Genomic DNA, 19642 nt, shown 5'->3' on the forward strand with positions numbered 1-19642 from the left:
TGACACCTGAGATTTTTTCCCCTGTCATGGCTATGGCCCACGGTGCTGCTATGAACGTTGAGGTGTACGTATCTTTCCCAATTAGAGGTTTTGTGTTTTCCGCATACATACTCAGGATGGGGACGGCTGGATCATATGGTAACTCTCCATTGGTGCCTTCATTGTTGTTTTCGTTGTCGTTGAAGTGTAGTTGATTTCTAAGACCGTATTAGTTTCAAGTACACAGCAAAGTGATTCGGTTTAGAATGTATACTGTATTTACAGATTATTTTCCATTATAGGGTATTCCAGGACACTGAAGATCGTTCCCTGTGTTATTCAGCAAGTCCGTGTTGCTTCTCTATTTTGTACACAGTAGCGTGTATCTGTTAACCCCATACTCCTAACTGATCCCTCCACTCTTCCCTTTCCCCATGCGTACCCGTCACTTGGTTATCGATGTCTGCCGAGTGTGTTTCTGTTTTGTACATAGACAAGTGTATATTATGTTTTAGGTTCCACCTGGAAGTGGATATCATATAATGTTTATCTTGCTCTATAACTGCCTTACTTCACACAGTGTGATAGACTCTAGGTCCATTCATGTGGCTGCGAATGACACTATTTCATCCTCCTTTGGGGCTGTGTAATATGCTCTGGTAAGTTTCTACAGCACATCTTCTTAAGTCCACCGTCCACTCATGGGCCCTTGGGTTCATTCTGGGTCTCGGCTATTGCAAATAGTGCTGCTAGGAAGGTCCTGGAGGAGGGGGGCGGTGCATGTAACCTTTCGAAGTAGAGGTTTCATCTTTCCCACGTACGTACCCAGCAGTGGGGTTGCTGGATCATATGGTAGCTCTCCTTTGGTGCCTTCATTGTTGTTGTCGTTCAAGTGTAGTTGATTTCCAGTCCTGTATTAGGTCGGGCGTACAGCACAGTGGTTCGGTTTGTATGTATATTGTATTTTCAGATTAGTTTCCTTCATAGGGTATTCCAGGACATTGCAGATCGTTCCCTGTGTGATTCCGCAAGTCCGTGTTGCTTCTCTATTTTATACACAGTAGCGTGTATCTGTTAATCCCACACTCCTAACTGATCCCTCCAGCCTTCCCTTTCCCCTCGCATAACCGTCAGTTGGTTTTCGATGTCTGTGGAGTGTGTTTCTGTTTTGTCCATAGATTCATGTCTATTATGTTTTAGATTCCACCCGGAAGTGATATTATATAATATTTATCTTTCTCAGTCTGACTTACTTCACGTCCTTTGATGGACTCTAGGTCCATCCATGCGGCCTCAAATGACAATATTCCATCCTTCTTTATGGCTGAGTAATATTCTACGGTATATTTATGCAACGCATCTTTTTAGGTCCATCGTCCACTCATGGGCCCTTGGGTTCATCCCGGGTCTCAGCAATTGCAAATAGTGCTGCTAGGAATGTGGAGGAGGGGTGCGGTGCTTGTATCTGTTCGAAGCGGAGGTTTCATCTTTCCCACATCTATACCCTGCAGTGGGGTTGCTGGATCATATGGTAGCTCTCCTTTGTGGCCTCTTTACTTCTCGACTCCATCCTCACCTGCCACTCTCCCCAACCACATCCCCTAGGCTCCACACCCCGCCACACACACAGACACACAGACACACACACACACACACACACACACACACATACAGACACACACACACACACACACACACTCAGACTTGAGGCTTGACAGATTGAAAGTGTTTCCTGATGAGGTAATCTGTGTCTCTGGGGCTGTAGAATGCCCCACTCAATTCAGACCTCGCCTAGACCCTGTCCCCTACCCTTGTTTCTGTCCTTCCCTTGCCTGCTTCCTACCCTGCTGCCCCAGCCCCAGCCCCCTGGTTAGCCTGACCACCTCAAAGCACAGCCCACCTGTCTCGCCCTCTCACCCACCGCCCCGCTGGGGTCCTCTCCCACCATCGTCCTCGTACCACAGCCCACTCACCCCCCTGCTTGCTATCTGCCCTTCCTCGAAGACTCCAGGCTCGCTCCCCTCTACCCGCCACCAACCCCTAGTTCCCCAGCCCCTCTCTCACACATCCGGTGCAGAAGACTCACTTCCGCCACTCCTGGCCTCCCACGGGCTCCTCAGACCCACTCCTACTCCATGGCCACCCTCTTCCCTACATCGGACCCACCCGCACATCGCACGCAATTGGGGGGCCAAGGGCAATCGCGGGCCCAAGCTTCGGCAGAGCCCCTGCCTGAGTGGCCAACTACTCTCCTAGCCAGTTCCCCGCAAGCCCCACTCCTCTCCTTCGCACCTGCGCTCCACCCAGTGCCCTGGACTCGTCCTGCCACCTCCCAACCCGAGGCTCAAGGCCGCCCCTTCTCTATGGGGTCGTCTGGCTCTGTTCCCTAAGCCTCGTGGTGTGGCCCCCAACCACGGCGACAAACACCTTCACCCCGTACTCTCGCCCACCCACACTCACCCCGAACACACCCACAAGGGCGTTGACGAAAGCGCCTGCGGTGATGGGATGCACCCATATGCCGACAGGGGCTCCCTTCCACAGGGGAACCGGCTTGGTCTAAATCCAGCGACTATACTGCCACCGCCAAACGCTGCAGCTCATCGGCTGTCCACTCTGCCTCTGAAGGAAACAAGCTGTGAACCGCACACCAAACCCTTTGCTGACAGACGCGCCCAAGCCTGGCCTGAGAGGAGACCGAGGTCGGTGATTCACCATGGCCAGAATCCATAGGAGAAGGTGAAGACAGGCTGAAGAGAGGGATGGAGTCCATCCAATAATAGATAGTAACGTGGGAATGGGGAATATTAGAAGTCATAGCCAGGTGAGTGGTGCATGTGTGTGTGTGTGTGTGACTCTGGTGTGTGTGTATGTGTGTGTGTGTGTGCGCGCGCGTGTGCGTGTGTGTGTGTGTGTGTTTGCTGTTAGTGGAGGGGGAGGTATCGTCGGTAACGTTCTTGCCTCTCTGTGACAGGACTGAGAGTACCGGTAATGCAATCCGAATACCATGTTGGCTGGTAGTCCACCCTGCCACGCATCTGTCTCCACACCCTCCCACTTGCATAGCTAAAGTTTCCCGGGCGGCATCCGGTTTCTGCCTGCTTTCTCACCTCCACTGCCCTTTCGACCAACTACAAGCACGTGGCCAGGTTCCTTTTCACACCTCCGCCTCCCGGCAGCCTGTCTGCTCCCCTGCGCGGTTCAAGACCCCCGCGTCCTTGAAGGCCAACGACAGGCCCACGGGCTTCGAGGGCAGCCCAGGAGCTGGCACGCAGCAGGTAAGCCATCGGGACTGGTCGCTGGCTTGAAAGGAGACGTAAGGGACGGCCAGTCCCGGCAAGTGGCCCAACTTGGAGACGGAGGGCCCTCTCCCGCGCCTTCCGCTTTCCGTCGACGCGGCCACCAGTGATGCCGCCAACCACCACCACCGCCGCCGCCGCCACAACCTGCAGCGCCATCGCCAGCACCCTGTCCACCACGGCCACCAGCACCGTCACCAGCAGCACCAGCAGCACCACCAGCACAAGCAGCAGCACCACCGCCTGAGCTGGGAAGAGAGGGTGGCTTGTCAGCCGCGAGGATTGTGGTGGCGGAAGCAGTGCCGCTTGAGAGTCCAAGCACGCTCGTGGCCACGGCTGCGCCGGCCAGTCGTGTTTGGGGCTGGGGCAAGCGTCGGAGCAGGAGTCGTCGCCGAAGGCCTCGAGTGGGTGGGCGCGCGAGGCCGAAAGTTTTGGCGGGGCACGAGGGTGGAGGTTGCACGCCAGGGCCTGGGGCTGCAGGTGGAGGGTACCGGGTGGCTCTTGTCGGGGCGCTGAGGTCACGGGGCGGGGGAGAAGGAGCGGACGAGTTGGCTTGGTGCGTGGGCTAAAAGGGGGGTGGTGGTGGGGTGGGGGCGGAGTGTTTGTGGACGCGCTGGGGAGGTTGGTAGGCGGAGAGGAAGAAGAAATGCTTCCCTGACCGGGAATCGAACCCGGGCCGCGGCGGTGAGAGCGCCGAATCCTAACCACTAGACCACCAGGGAGCGTCGGGCTCCGCGTCTGGCCTGCCTCTGCTCGACCCAGCCACTGGGCGCTGCCTTGGCGCCAAGGCCCGGCCTTTCCACGTCCAGCCGCCCTCCGCCCCTGGCAAGCCACGTGCCCTAGCGTTCTTCCTGCTTGCTGGCACCCTCAAAACACTGCGCGCCTCCTTCCCGCACACGCGCGAGAAGCCGCAGGCCACCTAGCTCCCTCTTTTCTGCGCCCAGCTCCCGGCTCTCCCTCACGGGCCCCGGGCGGGAGGGCCGGCCGTGGAGCTCGGCAAAAGATGGGCCCGCTGCGTTGGCCGGGAATCGAACCCGGGTCAACTGCTTGGAAGGCAGCTATGCTCACCACTATACCACCAACGCTGCACAGCCCGGGCCGCCCCGACACGCCGGCCCCGGGCTCGCCGGAGCGCGGTCTCGCCGCCGCCGCCGCCGCTGCCCCTGCGGCGGCCGGGCGCAGCCCGGCCCCGACGCCCCGTCCGCCAGCAGCTCTGCGCTGCGTCAGGCGCCACCGTCGGCCGCCCCGGGCGCCTCAACCGCTCCAGCCCTACGCAGCTGCCCTCGCCCCCGGCCCGAACGCTTCTGGGGCGGGGGGCGGGGTGGGGGCGCGCTGTCGCTGCCTTGCTGCTGCCGGGCCCTCGGCTGCACGCCGCGGCCCGCCCCCCTCCGCGGGCACGCCACCTCTGGTTCCCCGCTCGCCAAAGCCCTTCTCCAACGGCTGTTGGGCGAGGCCACTCCCCGGCACCGAAAGGGGACGGGACTCATCCGCCCCACACCCGTCCCGGCAGCCGTGAAGCTGTGCAGGTGTGCGTCGCGTCGCAAGGAGCCCACTGCGGCAGCCACTGTGGGCGGGCCGCAATGTCGCCGGGCGCTTGTGGGGTCGAGAGGAGGCCCTCGCTCGGCCGTGGCGCCCGAGCGCCCGGCGAGGAGGACGGGCAAGGGGTTGCAGGGGTGGAGGGCTGGAGGCGGTCGAGGGTGGGCAGGCCCCGCTGGAGGGCGGAGGGACGAGAAGAAGGGCCGTTGGGGCCAGGCGGCTGGACAGAGAGCGGCGCCAGCCACCAAAAAGGGGCGTGTGGCCTCCCCGTCGGGGAATCGAACCCCGGTCTCCCGCGTGACAGGCGGGGATACTCACCACTATACTAACGAGGACGGCGGCGGCCACACGGGCGCCCGACTGCTCTCCGGCTGCCTGCAGACGCCTACCCCCTGCCCTCGGCCCTCTGCCCACCACGGGCGCCCGCCACGTGCCCGACCCGACCCGACCTGACCCGACACCACACCAAACGCGTCATGCAAGGAGGCAGCCCGGGACCCCGCCAGGGACACGGATCCGCGTGGCGCTGGAAACTCCCAGTGCGCGCTGCCTATAGCCCCCGACGCCAGGATCGCGCCGTGAGGAGGGGGGCCCGAGGGGGCCGGAGAGCTCAAGCAAGGCTGTGAGGAGGAGGTGGGCGCTCGCCGTGCCACGTCCCGGGAGAAGAGGCGGAGGGGTGGGCGCGGCCGGCGGCAGAAGCTGGCCGGACGCGGCACACGGCTGGGTCCCGGGCCAGGGGTGGGCGAGGGGGCGGCGGCGGCGGAGCCGGGCGCGACGGCTGGCCTCGCTGCCCCGTTGGCCGGCGCGCGCCCGGTCCGTCGCGCAGCCGGACGGCCGCCCCCTGGCGCAGAGCACCGCGTCGGGCCAAGGGCATCGGTGTCCGCGTCGCGTCGGGTCCCAGCCAGCCGAGCGGCGACGCGCCCAGGCCCGCCGTCAGGATGGCCGAGCGGTCTAAGGCGCTGCGTTCAGGTCGCAGTCTCCCCTGGAGGCGTGGGTTCGAATCCCACTCCTGACAAGCCAGCCTTTTTTGGCCCGCCCAACAAATGCTGCACCCGGCCCGTCCCGGGCCTGGACAACACCCTACCGCCTCACACTCCGTTCCTGCCTCGCACTCTTGCCAGCTCCCCAGACTCCGGCCCCCTCGACGCGACACCCACACGACGCCTCTCACACGCAGGACCTCCTCAGCCACAGCTGCTCTTCCTGCCCAGTCCTGTGCGCCGGCCTCACGGAAACAGCCCAGGGGGAACCCTCTGGAAACTGCCGTTCAGGACACACGCCCTCCTCGCCTTCGCAGTGCAGGCCTTCGCGGCACTTCTTTCACCCACCTTGGCGCCACAGCGCATGTACACGCGAGAAGCCGCTGCCCCGGCCGGACCCAGCCACACCCCGGCGCGCTCCCTCAGACGGCTGCCCACGAGCCAGCAGCCACTCTGCCAAAGTGCTCCTCCTCACGACCAACGCACCGGAGCGGGACCCTTCGGGAGAGCGGCCGGCAGGAGCGCAGAAGCCAGGCTCAGACAGCGCTGGTCATTGGCGCGGCGGCGGCGGCGGCGGCGGCGGCGGCGGCGGCGCCGCTCCCAGGCGCCCATGTCCCACACTCGCTGTCTCCTCACAGCCCGAGCTCGCATCCCCTCTCCAGCCTGCTGCCCGCCAACGCCCGGCACGAGCGAGAAAGCCAGGCGCCAGAGGGACTTTGGGCCAGGGCCGGCGGTCGCTGTGAGGAGCGTCGGAGCTCAGCCGCACCTGCCACGCGTCGCCTGCCCTGACTGGAATTCGGGCGCAGGCCAGGCTGGGTCCGGTTCCTGGCTTCCTCCGGCGACACTGACAGTCTGTCGGCGGCCCTGGACGGCAGATTCGGAAGCGCAGGTTGGGCCGAGTCCGCCTCCGTCCCTGCGTCCCTCCTTCCCTCCGACCGCGCCTCGCCCTGGGGGTCCTCCCCGTTCCCCCGGAGCCTCTTCTTCAGGTCACTCACCGCCTCCTGCTCACATGGAGCGGATGTCCGTGGGCGAGCAGCGAACCACCAGTGTCTGGCGGTTGGCGGCGAGCGCCGCTGGGGCGGCGTCGGGCGGCGGCGGCCATCGGTGCATGGGTGGTTCAGTGGTAGAATTCTCGCCTGCCACGCGGGAGGCCCGGGTTCGATTCCCGGCCCATGCAGCGACCCAGTCCCCTTTTGGTCCCGCAGCCCACAGCGGAGCTAGGCTTCCCCTCTCCCACGCTCAAGGCACCTGTCCTACCACAGCATGCTCCCACCCGCAGCCCACCGCCACACCTTCCCTCTCCTGTCCTGCCCACGCCGGCGCCCCCTACCCTCCGTGGGACGAAAACCCCAACCCCGAGAGCCAAGCCTCCGTGACCTGACGCCTTGCGGGCTCAGCCACTCTCGCGCCCACACACCTTCCTTGTCCCTTTTCTCTTTCTTACCCTGATCCCGCTGGGGTCACACGGTGCACTGGAAGGAATACCCTACACTGGCACCCGCTCGCCCCACCTCTTCACGTTTCACCGCGCTTCCCCGCTCTCTGCCTCACTCTCCCCACACTCGGAAAGTTACACAGTGTTTGCTCAACCAGGAACCGAAAAGCTGCCGCCCCTGGGAGGGCTACATTGCACTCCCCAGGAGTGTCCCCAAAGCGTTATCCTGCATGAGGAATTCCAAAGAGGAATTCCACAATATCAGGGCAGAGTGCACTCTATGTTCACTTTACGTCCCTCAGCCGAAATATTTTTCGAACACCCGCCCGCTCCCCCACCACTAAAACCACCATCACCACCAACACCCCAACAACAAACACCACCCCCTCCCCTGAAGCCCTCCTCCCACCACTGGCACCCCACCTAGCGACACCACCCCCCAGCACCATCAAATCCTACTTTGTCAACGGTTCTGCCCTTGCGTGTGTCCGTTTGGCCTCTTTGTTTAATTTTTATTTTTTTTTGAATTTTCATTTTAATAGACGTATAGTTGATTTACAGTATTGTGTTATTTTCAGGGGTACAGTAAACTGATTATCTTTTCTATACATGTGTATGTATACGCATATAGATCGTTACTTTCCGTTACAGGTAATTACGAGACGTTGAATATACTTCTCGGTGCTGTACCGTAAATCCTGTTGTTCCTACCCGCTAACACCAGCTCCTAATTGATCCCTCGCCTACACGTTCCCCTTGGGTAACTGTAAGTTTGTTCTCTCTCTGTGTGAATCTGTTTCTGTTTTGCACAGAGGTTCACTTGTACTATTGTTTGGATTCCACATGTATGTATTTTTGTCCTTCTGTCTGACTTATTATACTAGGTTCGGTGCTCTCTAGGTCCATCCGTGTTGCTGCAAATGACAAGATCTCATGCTTTTTTATGGCTGAGTAATATTCCACGAGATTGATTTTAATACATTGAAAATCCCTCTCTCTCTTATCTATGTTTTTCTATCGATATCTATCGATCGATCTCTCTATCTATCTACTTATCTATATCTCATATTTCCTTAAGCCAATCATCCACGGATTGACACCTGAGATTTTTTCCCCTGTCATGGCTATGGCCCACGGTGCTGCTATGAACGTTGAGGTGTACGTATCTTTCCCAATTAGAGGTTTTGTGTTTTCCGCATACATACTCAGGATGGGGACGGCTGGATCATATGGTAACTCTCCATTGGTGCCTTCATTGTTGTTTTCGTTGTCGTTGAAGTGTAGTTGATTTCTAAGACCGTATTAGTTTCAAGTACACAGCAAAGTGATTCGGTTTAGAATGTATACTGTATTTACAGATTATTTTCCATTATAGGGTATTCCAGGACACTGAAGATCGTTCCCTGTGTTATTCAGCAAGTCCGTGTTGCTTCTCTATTTTGTACACAGTAGCGTGTATCTGTTAACCCCATACTCCTAACTGATCCCTCCACTCTTCCCTTTCCCCATGCGTACCCGTCACTTGGTTATCGATGTCTGCCGAGTGTGTTTCTGTTTTGTACATAGACAAGTGTATATTATGTTTTAGGTTCCACCTGGAAGTGGATATCATATAATGTTTATCTTGCTCTATAACTGCCTTACTTCACACAGTGTGATAGACTCTAGGTCCATTCATGTGGCTGCGAATGACACTATTTCATCCTCCTTTGGGGCTGTGTAATATGCTCTGGTAAGTTTCTACAGCACATCTTCTTAAGTCCACCGTCCACTCATGGGCCCTTGGGTTCATTCTGGGTCTCGGCTATTGCAAATAGTGCTGCTAGGAAGGTCCTGGAGGAGGGGGGCGGTGCATGTAACCTTTCGAAGTAGAGGTTTCATCTTTCCCACGTACGTACCCAGCAGTGGGGTTGCTGGATCATATGGTAGCTCTCCTTTGGTGCCTTCATTGTTGTTGTCGTTCAAGTGTAGTTGATTTCCAGTCCTGTATTAGGTCGGGCGTACAGCACAGTGGTTCGGTTTGTATGTATATTGTATTTTCAGATTAGTTTCCTTCATAGGGTATTCCAGGACATTGCAGATCGTTCCCTGTGTGATTCCGCAAGTCCGTGTTGCTTCTCTATTTTATACACAGTAGCGTGTATCTGTTAATCCCACACTCCTAACTGATCCCTCCAGCCTTCCCTTTCCCCTCGCATAACCGTCAGTTGGTTTTCGATGTCTGTGGAGTGTGTTTCTGTTTTGTCCATAGATTCATGTCTATTATGTTTTAGATTCCACCCGGAAGTGATATTATATAATATTTATCTTTCTCAGTCTGACTTACTTCACGTCCTTTGATGGACTCTAGGTCCATCCATGCGGCCTCAAATGACAATATTCCATCCTTCTTTATGGCTGAGTAATATTCTACGGTATATTTATGCAACGCATCTTTTTAGGTCCATCGTCCACTCATGGGCCCTTGGGTTCATCCCGGGTCTCAGCAATTGCAAATAGTGCTGCTAGGAATGTGGAGGAGGGGTGCGGTGCTTGTATCTGTTCGAAGCGGAGGTTTCATCTTTCCCACATCTATACCCTGCAGTGGGGTTGCTGGATCATATGGTAGCTCTCCTTTGTGGCCTCTTTACTTCTCGACTCCATCCTCACCTGCCACTCTCCCCAACCACATCCCCTAGGCTCCACACCCCGCCACACACACAGACACACAGACACACACACACACACACACACACACACATACAGACACACACACACACACACACACACTCAGACTTGAGGCTTGACAGATTGAAAGTGTTTCCTGATGAGGTAATCTGTGTCTCTGGGGCTGTAGAATGCCCCACTCAATTCAGACCTCGCCTAGACCCTGTCCCCTACCCTTGTTTCTGTCCTTCCCTTGCCTGCTTCCTACCCTGCTGCCCCAGCCCCAGCCCCCTGGTTAGCCTGACCACCTCAAAGCACAGCCCACCTGTCTCGCCCTCTCACCCACCGCCCCGCTGGGGTCCTCTCCCACCATCGTCCTCGTACCACAGCCCACTCACCCCCCTGCTTGCTATCTGCCCTTCCTCGAAGACTCCAGGCTCGCTCCCCTCTACCCGCCACCAACCCCTAGTTCCCCAGCCCCTCTCTCACACATCCGGTGCAGAAGACTCACTTCCGCCACTCCTGGCCTCCCACGGGCTCCTCAGACCCACTCCTACTCCATGGCCACCCTCTTCCCTACATCGGACCCACCCGCACATCGCACGCAATTGGGGGGCCAAGGGCAATCGCGGGCCCAAGCTTCGGCAGAGCCCCTGCCTGAGTGGCCAACTACTCTCCTAGCCAGTTCCCCGCAAGCCCCACTCCTCTCCTTCGCACCTGCGCTCCACCCAGTGCCCTGGACTCGTCCTGCCACCTCCCAACCCGAGGCTCAAGGCCGCCCCTTCTCTATGGGGTCGTCTGGCTCTGTTCCCTAAGCCTCGTGGTGTGGCCCCCAACCACGGCGACAAACACCTTCACCCCGTACTCTCGCCCACCCACACTCACCCCGAACACACCCACAAGGGCGTTGACGAAAGCGCCTGCGGTGATGGGATGCACCCATATGCCGACAGGGGCTCCCTTCCACAGGGGAACCGGCTTGGTCTAAATCCAGCGACTATACTGCCACCGCCAAACGCTGCAGCTCATCGGCTGTCCACTCTGCCTCTGAAGGAAACAAGCTGTGAACCGCACACCAAACCCTTTGCTGACAGACGCGCCCAAGCCTGGCCTGAGAGGAGACCGAGGTCGGTGATTCACCATGGCCAGAATCCATAGGAGAAGGTGAAGACAGGCTGAAGAGAGGGATGGAGTCCATCCAATAATAGATAGTAACGTGGGAATGGGGAATATTAGAAGTCATAGCCAGGTGAGTGGTGCATGTGTGTGTGTGTGTGTGACTCTGGTGTGTGTGTATGTGTGTGTGTGTGTGCGCGCGCGTGTGCGTGTGTGTGTGTGTGTGTTTGCTGTTAGTGGAGGGGGAGGTATCGTCGGTAACGTTCTTGCCTCTCTGTGACAGGACTGAGAGTACCGGTAATGCAATCCGAATACCATGTTGGCTGGTAGTCCACCCTGCCACGCATCTGTCTCCACACCCTCCCACTTGCATAGCTAAAGTTTCCCGGGCGGCATCCGGTTTCTGCCTGCTTTCTCACCTCCACTGCCCTTTCGACCAACTACAAGCACGTGGCCAGGTTCCTTTTCACACCTCCGCCTCCCGGCAGCCTGTCTGCTCCCCTGCGCGGTTGAAGACCCCCGCGTCCTTGAAGGCCAACGACAGGCCCACGGGCTTCGAGGGCAGCCCAGGAGCTGGCACGCAGCAGGTAAGCCATCGGGACTGGTCGCTGGCTTGAAAGGAGACGTAAGGGACGGCCAGTCCCGGCAAGTGGCCCAACTTGGAGACGGAGGGCCCTCTCCCGCGCCTTCCGCTTTCCGTCGACGCGGCCACCAGTGATGCCGCCAACCACCACCACCGCCGCCGCCGCCACAACCTGCAGCGCCATCGCCAGCACCCTGTCCACCACGGCCACCAGCACCGTCACCAGCAGCACCAGCAGCACCACCAGCACAAGCAGCAGCACCACCGCCTGAGCTGGGAAGAGAGGGTGGCTTGTCAGCCGCGAGGATTGTGGTGGCGGAAGCAGTGCCGCTTGAGAGTCCAAGCACGCTCGTGGCCACGGCTGCGCCGGCCAGTCGTGTTTGGGGCTGGGGCAAGCGTCGGAGCAGGAGTCGTCGCCGAAGGCCTCGAGTGGGTGGGCGCGCGAGGCCGAAAGTTTTGGCGGGGCACGAGGGTGGAGGTTGCACGCCAGGGCCTGGGGCTGCAGGTGGAGGGTACCGGGTGGCTCTTGTCGGGGCGCTGAGGTCACGGGGCGGGGGAGAAGGAGCGGACGAGTTGGCTTGGTGCGTGGGCTAAAAGGGGGGTGGTGGTGGGGTGGGGGCGGAGTGTTTGTGGACGCGCTGGGGAGGTTGGTAGGCGGAGAGGAAGAAGAAATGCTTCCCTGACCGGGAATCGAACCCGGGCCGCGGCGGTGAGAGCGCCGAATCCTAACCACTAGACCACCAGGGAGCGTCGGGCTCCGCGTCTGGCCTGCCTCTGCTCGACCCAGCCACTGGGCGCTGCCTTGGCGCCAAGGCCCGGCCTTTCCACGTCCAGCCGCCCTCCGCCCCTGGCAAGCCACGTGCCCTAGCGTTCTTCCTGCTTGCTGGCACCCTCAAAACACTGCGCGCCTCCTTCCCGCACACGCGCGAGAAGCCGCAGGCCACCTAGCTCCCTCTTTTCTGCGCCCAGCTCCCGGCTCTCCCTCACGGGCCCCGGGCGGGAGGGCCGGCCGTGGAGCTCGGCAAAAGATGGGCCCGCTGCGTTGGCCGGGAATCGAACCCGGGTCAACTGCTTGGAAGGCAGCTATGCTCACCACTATACCACCAACGCTGCACAGCCCGGGCCGCCCCGACACGCCGGCCCCGGGCTCGCCGGAGCGCGGTCTCGCCGCCGCCGCCGCCGCTGCCCCTGCGGCGGCCGGGCGCAGCCCGGCCCCGACGCCCCGTCCGCCAGCAGCTCTGCGCTGCGTCAGGCGCCACCGTCGGCCGCCCCGGGCGCCTCAACCGCTCCAGCCCTACGCAGCTGCCCTCGCCCCCGGCCCGAACGCTTCTGGGGCGGGGGGCGGGGTGGGGGCGCGCTGTCGCTGCCTTGCTGCTGCCGGGCCCTCGGCTGCACGCCGCGGCCCGCCCCCCTCCGCGGGCACGCCACCTCTGGTTCCCCGCTCGCCAAAGCCCTTCTCCAACGGCTGTTGGGCGAGGCCACTCCCCGGCACCGAAAGGGGACGGGACTCATCCGCCCCACACCCGTCCCGGCAGCCGTGAAGCTGTGCAGGTGTGCGTCGCGTCGCAAGGAGCCCACTGCGGCAGCCACTGTGGGCGGGCCGCAATGTCGCCGGGCGCTTGTGGGGTCGAGAGGAGGCCCTCGCTCGGCCGTGGCGCCCGAGCGCCCGGCGAGGAGGACGGGCAAGGGGTTGCAGGGGTGGAGGGCTGGAGGCGGTCGAGGGTGGGCAGGCCCCGCTGGAGGGCGGAGGGACGAGAAGAAGGGCCGTTGGGGCCAGGCGGCTGGACAGAGAGCGGCGCCAGCCACCAAAAAGGGGCGTGTGGCCTCCCCGTCGGGGAATCGAACCCCGGTCTCCCGCGTGACAGGCGGGGATACTCACCACTATACTAACGAGGACGGCGGCGGCCACACGGGCGCCCGACTGCTCTCCGGCTGCCTGCAGACGCCTACCCCCTGCCCTCGGCCCTCTGCCCACCACGGGCGCCCGCCACGTGCCCGACCCGACCCGACCTGACCCGACACCACACCAAACGCGTCATGCAAGGAGGCAGCCCGGGACCCCGCCAGGGACACGGATCCGCGTGGCGCTGGAAACTCCCAGTGCGCGCTGCCTATAGCCCCCGACGCCAGGATCGCGCCGTGAGGAGGGGGGCCCGAGGGGGCCGGAGAGCTCAAGCAAGGCTGTGAGGAGGAGGTGGGCGCTCGCCGTGCCACGTCCCGGGAGAAGAGGCGGAGGGGTGGGCGCGGCCGGCGGCAGAAGCTGGCCGGACGCGGCACACGGCTGGGTCCCGGGCCAGGGGTGGGCGAGGGGGCGGCGGCGGCGGAGCCGGGCGCGACGGCTGGCCTCGCTGCCCCGTTGGCCGGCGCGCGCCCGGTCCGTCGCGCAGCCGGACGGCCGCCCCCTGGCGCAGAGCACCGCGTCGGGCCAAGGGCATCGGTGTCCGCGTCGCGTCGGGTCCCAGCCAGCCGAGCGGCGACGCGCCCAGGCCCGCCGTCAGGATGGCCGAGCGGTCTAAGGCGCTGCGTTCAGGTCGCAGTCTCCCCTGGAGGCGTGGGTTCGAATCCCACTCCTGACAAGCCAGCCTTTTTTGGCCCGCCCAACAAATGCTGCACCCGGCCCGTCCCGGGCCTGGACAACACCCTACCGCCTCACACTCCGTTCCTGCCTCGCACTCTTGCCAGCTCCCCAGACTCCGGCCCCCTCGACGCGACACCCACACGACGCCTCTCACACGCAGGACCTCCTCAGCCACAGCTGCTCTTCCTGCCCAGTCCTGTGCGCCGGCCTCACGGAAACAGCCCAGGGGGAACCCTCTGGAAACTGCCGTTCAGGACACACGCCCTCCTCGCCTTCGCAGTGCAGGCCTTCGCGGCACTTCTTTCACCCACCTTGGCGCCACAGCGCATGTACACGCGAGAAGCCGCTGCCCCGGCCGGACCCAGCCACACCCCGGCGCGCTCCCTCAGACGGCTGCCCACGAGCCAGCAGCCACTCTGCCAAAGTGCTCCTCCTCACGACCAACGCACCGGAGCGGGACCCTTCGGGAGAGCGGCCGGCAGGAGCGCAGAAGCCAGGCTCAGACAGCGCTGGTCATTGGCGCGGCGGCGGCGGCGGCGGCGGCGGCGGCGGCGCCGCTCCCAGGCGCCCATGTCCCACACTCGCTGTCTCCTCACAGCCCGAGCTCGCATCCCCTCTCCAGCCTGCTGCCCGCCAACGCCCGGCACGAGCGAGAAAGCCAGGCGCCAGAGGGACTTTGGGCCAGGGCCGGCGGTCGCTGTGAGGAGCGTCGGAGCTCAGCCGCACCTGCCACGCGTCGCCTGCCCTGACTGGAATTCGGGCGCAGGCCAGGCTGGGTCCGGTTCCTGGCTTCCTCCGGCGACACTGACAGTCTGTCGGCGGCCCTGGACGGCAGATTCGGAAGCGCAGGTTGGGCCGAGTCCGCCTCCGTCCCTGCGTCCCTCCTTCCCTCCGACCGCGCCTCGCCCTGGGGGTCCTCCCCGTTCCCCCGGAGCCTCTTCTTCAGGTCACTCACCGCCTCCTGCTCACATGGAGCGGATGTCCATGGGCGAGCAGCGAACCACCAGTGTCTGGCGGTTGGCGGCGAGCGCCGCTGGGGCGGCGTCGGGCGGCGGCGGCCATCGGTGCATGGGTGGTTCAGTGGTAGAATTCTCGCCTGCCACGCGGGAGGCCCGGGTTCGATTCCCGGCCCATGCAGCGACCCAGTCCCCTTTTGGTCCCGCAGCCCACAGCGGAGCTAGGCTTCCCCTCTCCCACGCTCAAGGCACCTGTCCTACCACAGCATGCTCCCACCCGCAGCCCACCGCCACACCTTCCCTCTCCTGTCCTGCCCACGCCGGCGCCCCCTACCCTCCGTGGGACGAAAACCCCAACCCCGAGAGCCAAGCCTCCGTGACCTGACGCCTTGCGGGCTCAGCCACTCTCGCGCCCACACACCTTCCTTGTCCCTTTTCTCTTTCTTACCCTGATCCCGCTGGGGTCACACGGTGCACTGGAAGGAATACCCTACACTGGCACCCGCTCGCCCCACCTCTTCACGTTTCACCGCGCTTCCCCGCTCTCTGCCTCACTCTCCCCACACTCGGAAAGTTACACAGTGTTTGCTCAACCAGGAACCGAAAAGCTGCCGCCCCTGGGAGGGCTACATTGCACTCCCCAGGAGTGTCCCCAAAGCGTTATCCTGCATGAGGAATTCCAAAGAGGAATTCCACAATATCAGGGCAGAGTGCACTCTATGTTCACTTTACGTCCCTCAGCCGAAATATTTTTCGAACACCCGCCCGCTCCCCCACCACTAAAACCACCATCACCACCAACACCCCAACAACAAACACCACCCCCTCCCCTGAAGCCCTCCTCCCACCACTGGCACCCCACCTAGCGACACCACCCCCCAGCACCATCAAATCCTACTTTGTCAACGGTTCTGCCCTTGCGTGTGTCCGTTTGGCCTCTTTGTTTAATTTTTATTTTTTTTGAATTTTCATTTTAATAGACGTATAGTTGATTTACAGTATTGTGTTATTTTCAGGGGTACAGTAAACTGATTATCTTTTCTATACATGTGTATGTATACGCATATAGATCGTTACTTTCCGTTACAGGTAATTACGAGACGTTGAATATACTTCTCGGTGCTGTACCGTAAATCCTGTTGTTCCTACCCGCTAACACCAGCTCCTAATTGATCCCTCGCCTACACGTTCCCCTTGGGTAACTGTAAGTTTGTTCTCTCTCTGTGTGAATCTGTTTCTGTTTTGCACAGAGGTTCACTTGTACTATTGTTTGGATTCCACATGTATGTATTTTTGTCCTTCTGTCTGACTTATTATACTAGGTTCGGTGCTCTCTAGGTCCATCCGTGTTGCTGCAAATGACAAGATCTCATGCTTTTTTATGGCTGAGTAATATTCCACGAGATTGATTTTAATACATTGAAAATCCCTCTCTCTCTTATCTATCTGTTTTTCTATCGATATCTATCGATCGATCTCTCTATCTATCTACTTATCTATATCTCATATTTCCTTAAGCCAATCATCCACGGATTGACACCTGAGATTTTTTCCCCTGTCATGGCTATGGCCCACGGTGCTGCTATGAACGTTGAGGTGTACGTATCTTTCCCAATTAGAGGTTTTGTGTTTTCCGCATACATACTCAGGATGGGGACGGCTGGATCATATGGTAACTCTCCATTGGTGCCTTCATTGTTGTTTTCGTTGTCGTTGAAGTGTAGTTGATTTCTAAGACCGTATTAGTTTCAAGTACACAGCAAAGTGATTCGGTTTAGAATGTATACTGTATTTACAGATTATTTTCCATTATAGGGTATTCCAGGACACTGAAGATCGTTCCCTGTGTTATTCAGCAAGTCCGTGTTGCTTCTCTATTTTGTACACAGTAGCGTGTATCTGTTAACCCCATACTCCTAACTGATCCCTCCACTCTTCCCTTTCCCCATGCGTACCCGTCACTTGGTTATCGATGTCTGCCGAGTGTGTTTCTGTTTTGTACATAGACAAGTGTATATTATGTTTTAGGTTCCACCTGGAAGTGGATATCATATAATGTTTATCTTGCTCTATAACTGCCTTACTTCACACAGTGTGATAGACTCTAGGTCCATTCATGTGGCTGCGAATGACACTATTTCATCCTCCTTTGGGGCTGTGTAATATGCTCTGGTAAGTTTCTACAGCACATCTTCTTAAGTCCACCGTCCACTCATGGGCCCTTGGGTTCATTCTGGGTCTCGGCTATTGCAAATAGTGCTGCTAGGAAGGTCCTGGAGGAGGGGGGCGGTGCATGTAACCTTTCGAAGTAGAGGTTTCATCTTTCCCACGTACGTACCCAGCAGTGGGGTTGCTGGATCATATGGTAGCTCTCCTTTGGTGCCTTCATTGTTGTTGTCGTTGAAGTGTAGTTGATTTCCAGTCCTGTATTAGGTCGGGTGTACAGCACAGTGGTTCGGTTTGTATGTATATTGTATTTTCAGATTAGTTTCCTTCATAGGGTATTCCAGGACATTGCAGATCGTTCCCTGTGTGATTCCGCAAGTCCGTGTTGCTTCTCTATTTTATACACAGTAGCGTGTATCTGTTAATCCCACACTCCTAACTGATCCCTCCAGCCTTCCCTTTCCCCTCGCATAACCGTCAGTTGGTTTTCGATGTCTGTGGAGTGTGTTTCTGTTTTGTCCATAGATTCATGTCTATTATGTTTTAGATTCCACCCGGAAGTGATATTATATAATATTTATCTTTCTCAGTCTGACTTACTTCACGTCCTTTGATGGACTCTAGGTCCATCCATGCGGCCTCAAATGACAATATTCCATCCTTCTTTATGGCTGAGTAATATTCTACGGTATATTTATGCAACGCATCTTTTTAGGTCCATCGTCCACTCATGGGCCCTTGGGTTCATCCCGGGTCTCAGCAATTGCAAATAGTGCTGCTAGGAATGTGGAGGAGGGGTGCGGTGCTTGTATCTGTTCGAAGCGGAGGTTTCATCTTTCCCACATCTATACCCTGCAGTGGGGTTGCTGGATCATATGGTAGCTCTCCTTTGTGGCCTCTTTACTTCTCGACTCCATCCTCACCTGCCACTCTCCCCAACCACATCCCCTAGGCTCCACACCCCGCCACACACACAGACACACAGACACACACACACACACACACACACATACAGACACACACACACACACACACACACACACACACACACACACACACACACACACTCAGACTTGAGGCTTGACGGATTGAAAGTGTTTCCTGATGAGGTAATCTGTGTCTCTGGGGCTGTAGAATGCCCCACTCAATTCAGACCTCGCCTAGACCCTGTCCCCTACCCTTGTTTCTGTCCTTCCCTTGCCTGCTTCCTACCCTGCTGCCCCAGCCCCAGCCCCCTGGTTAGCCTGACCACCTCAAAGCACAGCCCACCTGTCTCGCCCTCTCACCCACCGCCCCGCTGGGGTCCTCTCCCACCATCGTCCTCGTACCACAGCCCACTCACCCCCCTGCTTGCTATCTGCCCTTCCTCGAAGACTCCAGGCTCGCTCCCCTCTACCCGCCACCAACCCCTAGTTCCCCAGCCCCTCTCTCACACATCCGGTGCAGAAGACTCACTTCCGCCACTCCTGGCCTCCCACGGGCTCTTCAGACCCACTCCTACTCCATGGCCACCCTCTTCCCTACATCGGACCCACCCGCACATCGCACGCAATTGGGGGGCCAAGGGCAATCGCGGGCCCAAGCTTCGGCAGAGCCCCTGCCTGAGTGGCCAACTACTCTCCTAGCCAGTTCCCCGCAAGCCCCACTCCTCTCCTTCGCACCTGCGCTCCACCCAGTGCCCTGGACTCGTCCTGCCACCTCCCAACCCGAGGCTCAAGGCCGCCCCTTCTCTATGGGGTCGTCTGGCTCTGTTCCCTAAGCCTCGTGGTGTGGCCCCCAACCACGGCGACAAACACCTTCACCCCGTACTCTCGCCCACCCACACTCACCCCGAACACACCCACAAGGGCGTTGACGAAAGCGCCTGCGGTGATGGGATGCACCCATATGCCGACAGGGGCTCCCTTCCACAGGGGAACCGGCTTGGTCTAAATCCAGCGACTATACTGCCACCGCCAAACGCTGCAGCTCATCGGCTGTCCACTCTGCCTCTGAAGGAAACAAGCTGTGAACCGCACACCAAACCCTTTGCTGACAGACGCGCCCAAGCCTGGCCTGAGAGGAGACCGAGGTCGGTGATTCACCATGGCCAGAATCCATAGGAGAAGGTGAAGACAGGCTGAAGAGAGGGATGGAGTCCATCCAATAATAGATAGTAACGTGGGAATGGGGAATATTAGAAGTCATAGCCAGGTGAGTGGTGCATGTGTGTGTGTGTGTGTGACTCTGGTGTGTGTGTATGTGTGTGTGTGTGTGCGCGCGCGTGTGCGTGTGTGTGTGTGTGTGTGTTTGCTGTTAGTGGAGGGGGAGGTATCGTCGGTAACGTTCTTGCCTCTCTGTGACAGGACTGAGAGTACCGGTAATGCAA

At 59.4% G+C, this 19642-nt stretch overlaps 10 non-coding genes across 10 annotated transcripts; 4 read left to right on the top strand and 6 right to left on the bottom strand.

Annotated features, from left to right (window-relative positions):
- Nucleotides 1–3928: 3928 nt before the first annotated feature.
- TRNAE-CUC (transfer RNA glutamic acid (anticodon CUC)) lies at nucleotides 3929–4000 on the bottom strand. Its single transcript has one exon. It is a non-coding gene; the product is annotated as a tRNA-Glu (tRNA).
- Nucleotides 4001–4291: 291 nt separating this feature from the next.
- TRNAG-UCC (transfer RNA glycine (anticodon UCC)) lies at nucleotides 4292–4363 on the bottom strand. The gene has a single exon. It is a non-coding gene; the product is annotated as a tRNA-Gly (tRNA).
- A 714-nt stretch (nucleotides 4364–5077) lies between these two features.
- Nucleotides 5078–5149, bottom strand: TRNAD-GUC (transfer RNA aspartic acid (anticodon GUC)). Its single transcript has one exon. It is a non-coding gene; the product is annotated as a tRNA-Asp (tRNA).
- A 597-nt stretch (nucleotides 5150–5746) lies between these two features.
- On the top strand, nucleotides 5747–5829 carry TRNAL-CAG (transfer RNA leucine (anticodon CAG)). The gene has a single exon. It is a non-coding gene; the product is annotated as a tRNA-Leu (tRNA).
- A 1071-nt stretch (nucleotides 5830–6900) lies between these two features.
- TRNAG-GCC (transfer RNA glycine (anticodon GCC)) lies at nucleotides 6901–6971 on the top strand. The gene has a single exon. It is a non-coding gene; the product is annotated as a tRNA-Gly (tRNA).
- Nucleotides 6972–12249: 5278 nt separating this feature from the next.
- Nucleotides 12250–12321, bottom strand: TRNAE-CUC (transfer RNA glutamic acid (anticodon CUC)). The gene has a single exon. It is a non-coding gene; the product is annotated as a tRNA-Glu (tRNA).
- Nucleotides 12322–12612: 291 nt separating this feature from the next.
- Nucleotides 12613–12684, bottom strand: TRNAG-UCC (transfer RNA glycine (anticodon UCC)). The gene has a single exon. It is a non-coding gene; the product is annotated as a tRNA-Gly (tRNA).
- A 714-nt stretch (nucleotides 12685–13398) lies between these two features.
- TRNAD-GUC (transfer RNA aspartic acid (anticodon GUC)) lies at nucleotides 13399–13470 on the bottom strand. The gene has a single exon. It is a non-coding gene; the product is annotated as a tRNA-Asp (tRNA).
- A 597-nt stretch (nucleotides 13471–14067) lies between these two features.
- On the top strand, nucleotides 14068–14150 carry TRNAL-CAG (transfer RNA leucine (anticodon CAG)). The gene has a single exon. It is a non-coding gene; the product is annotated as a tRNA-Leu (tRNA).
- A 1068-nt stretch (nucleotides 14151–15218) lies between these two features.
- TRNAG-GCC (transfer RNA glycine (anticodon GCC)) lies at nucleotides 15219–15289 on the top strand. Its single transcript has one exon. It is a non-coding gene; the product is annotated as a tRNA-Gly (tRNA).
- Nucleotides 15290–19642: the final 4353 nt, after the last annotated feature.

Source organism: Camelus bactrianus, chromosome 21 (assembly GCF_048773025.1).
Source record: "Camelus bactrianus isolate YW-2024 breed Bactrian camel chromosome 21, ASM4877302v1, whole genome shotgun sequence".
Classification (NCBI taxonomy): domain Eukaryota; kingdom Metazoa; phylum Chordata; class Mammalia; order Artiodactyla; family Camelidae; genus Camelus; species Camelus bactrianus.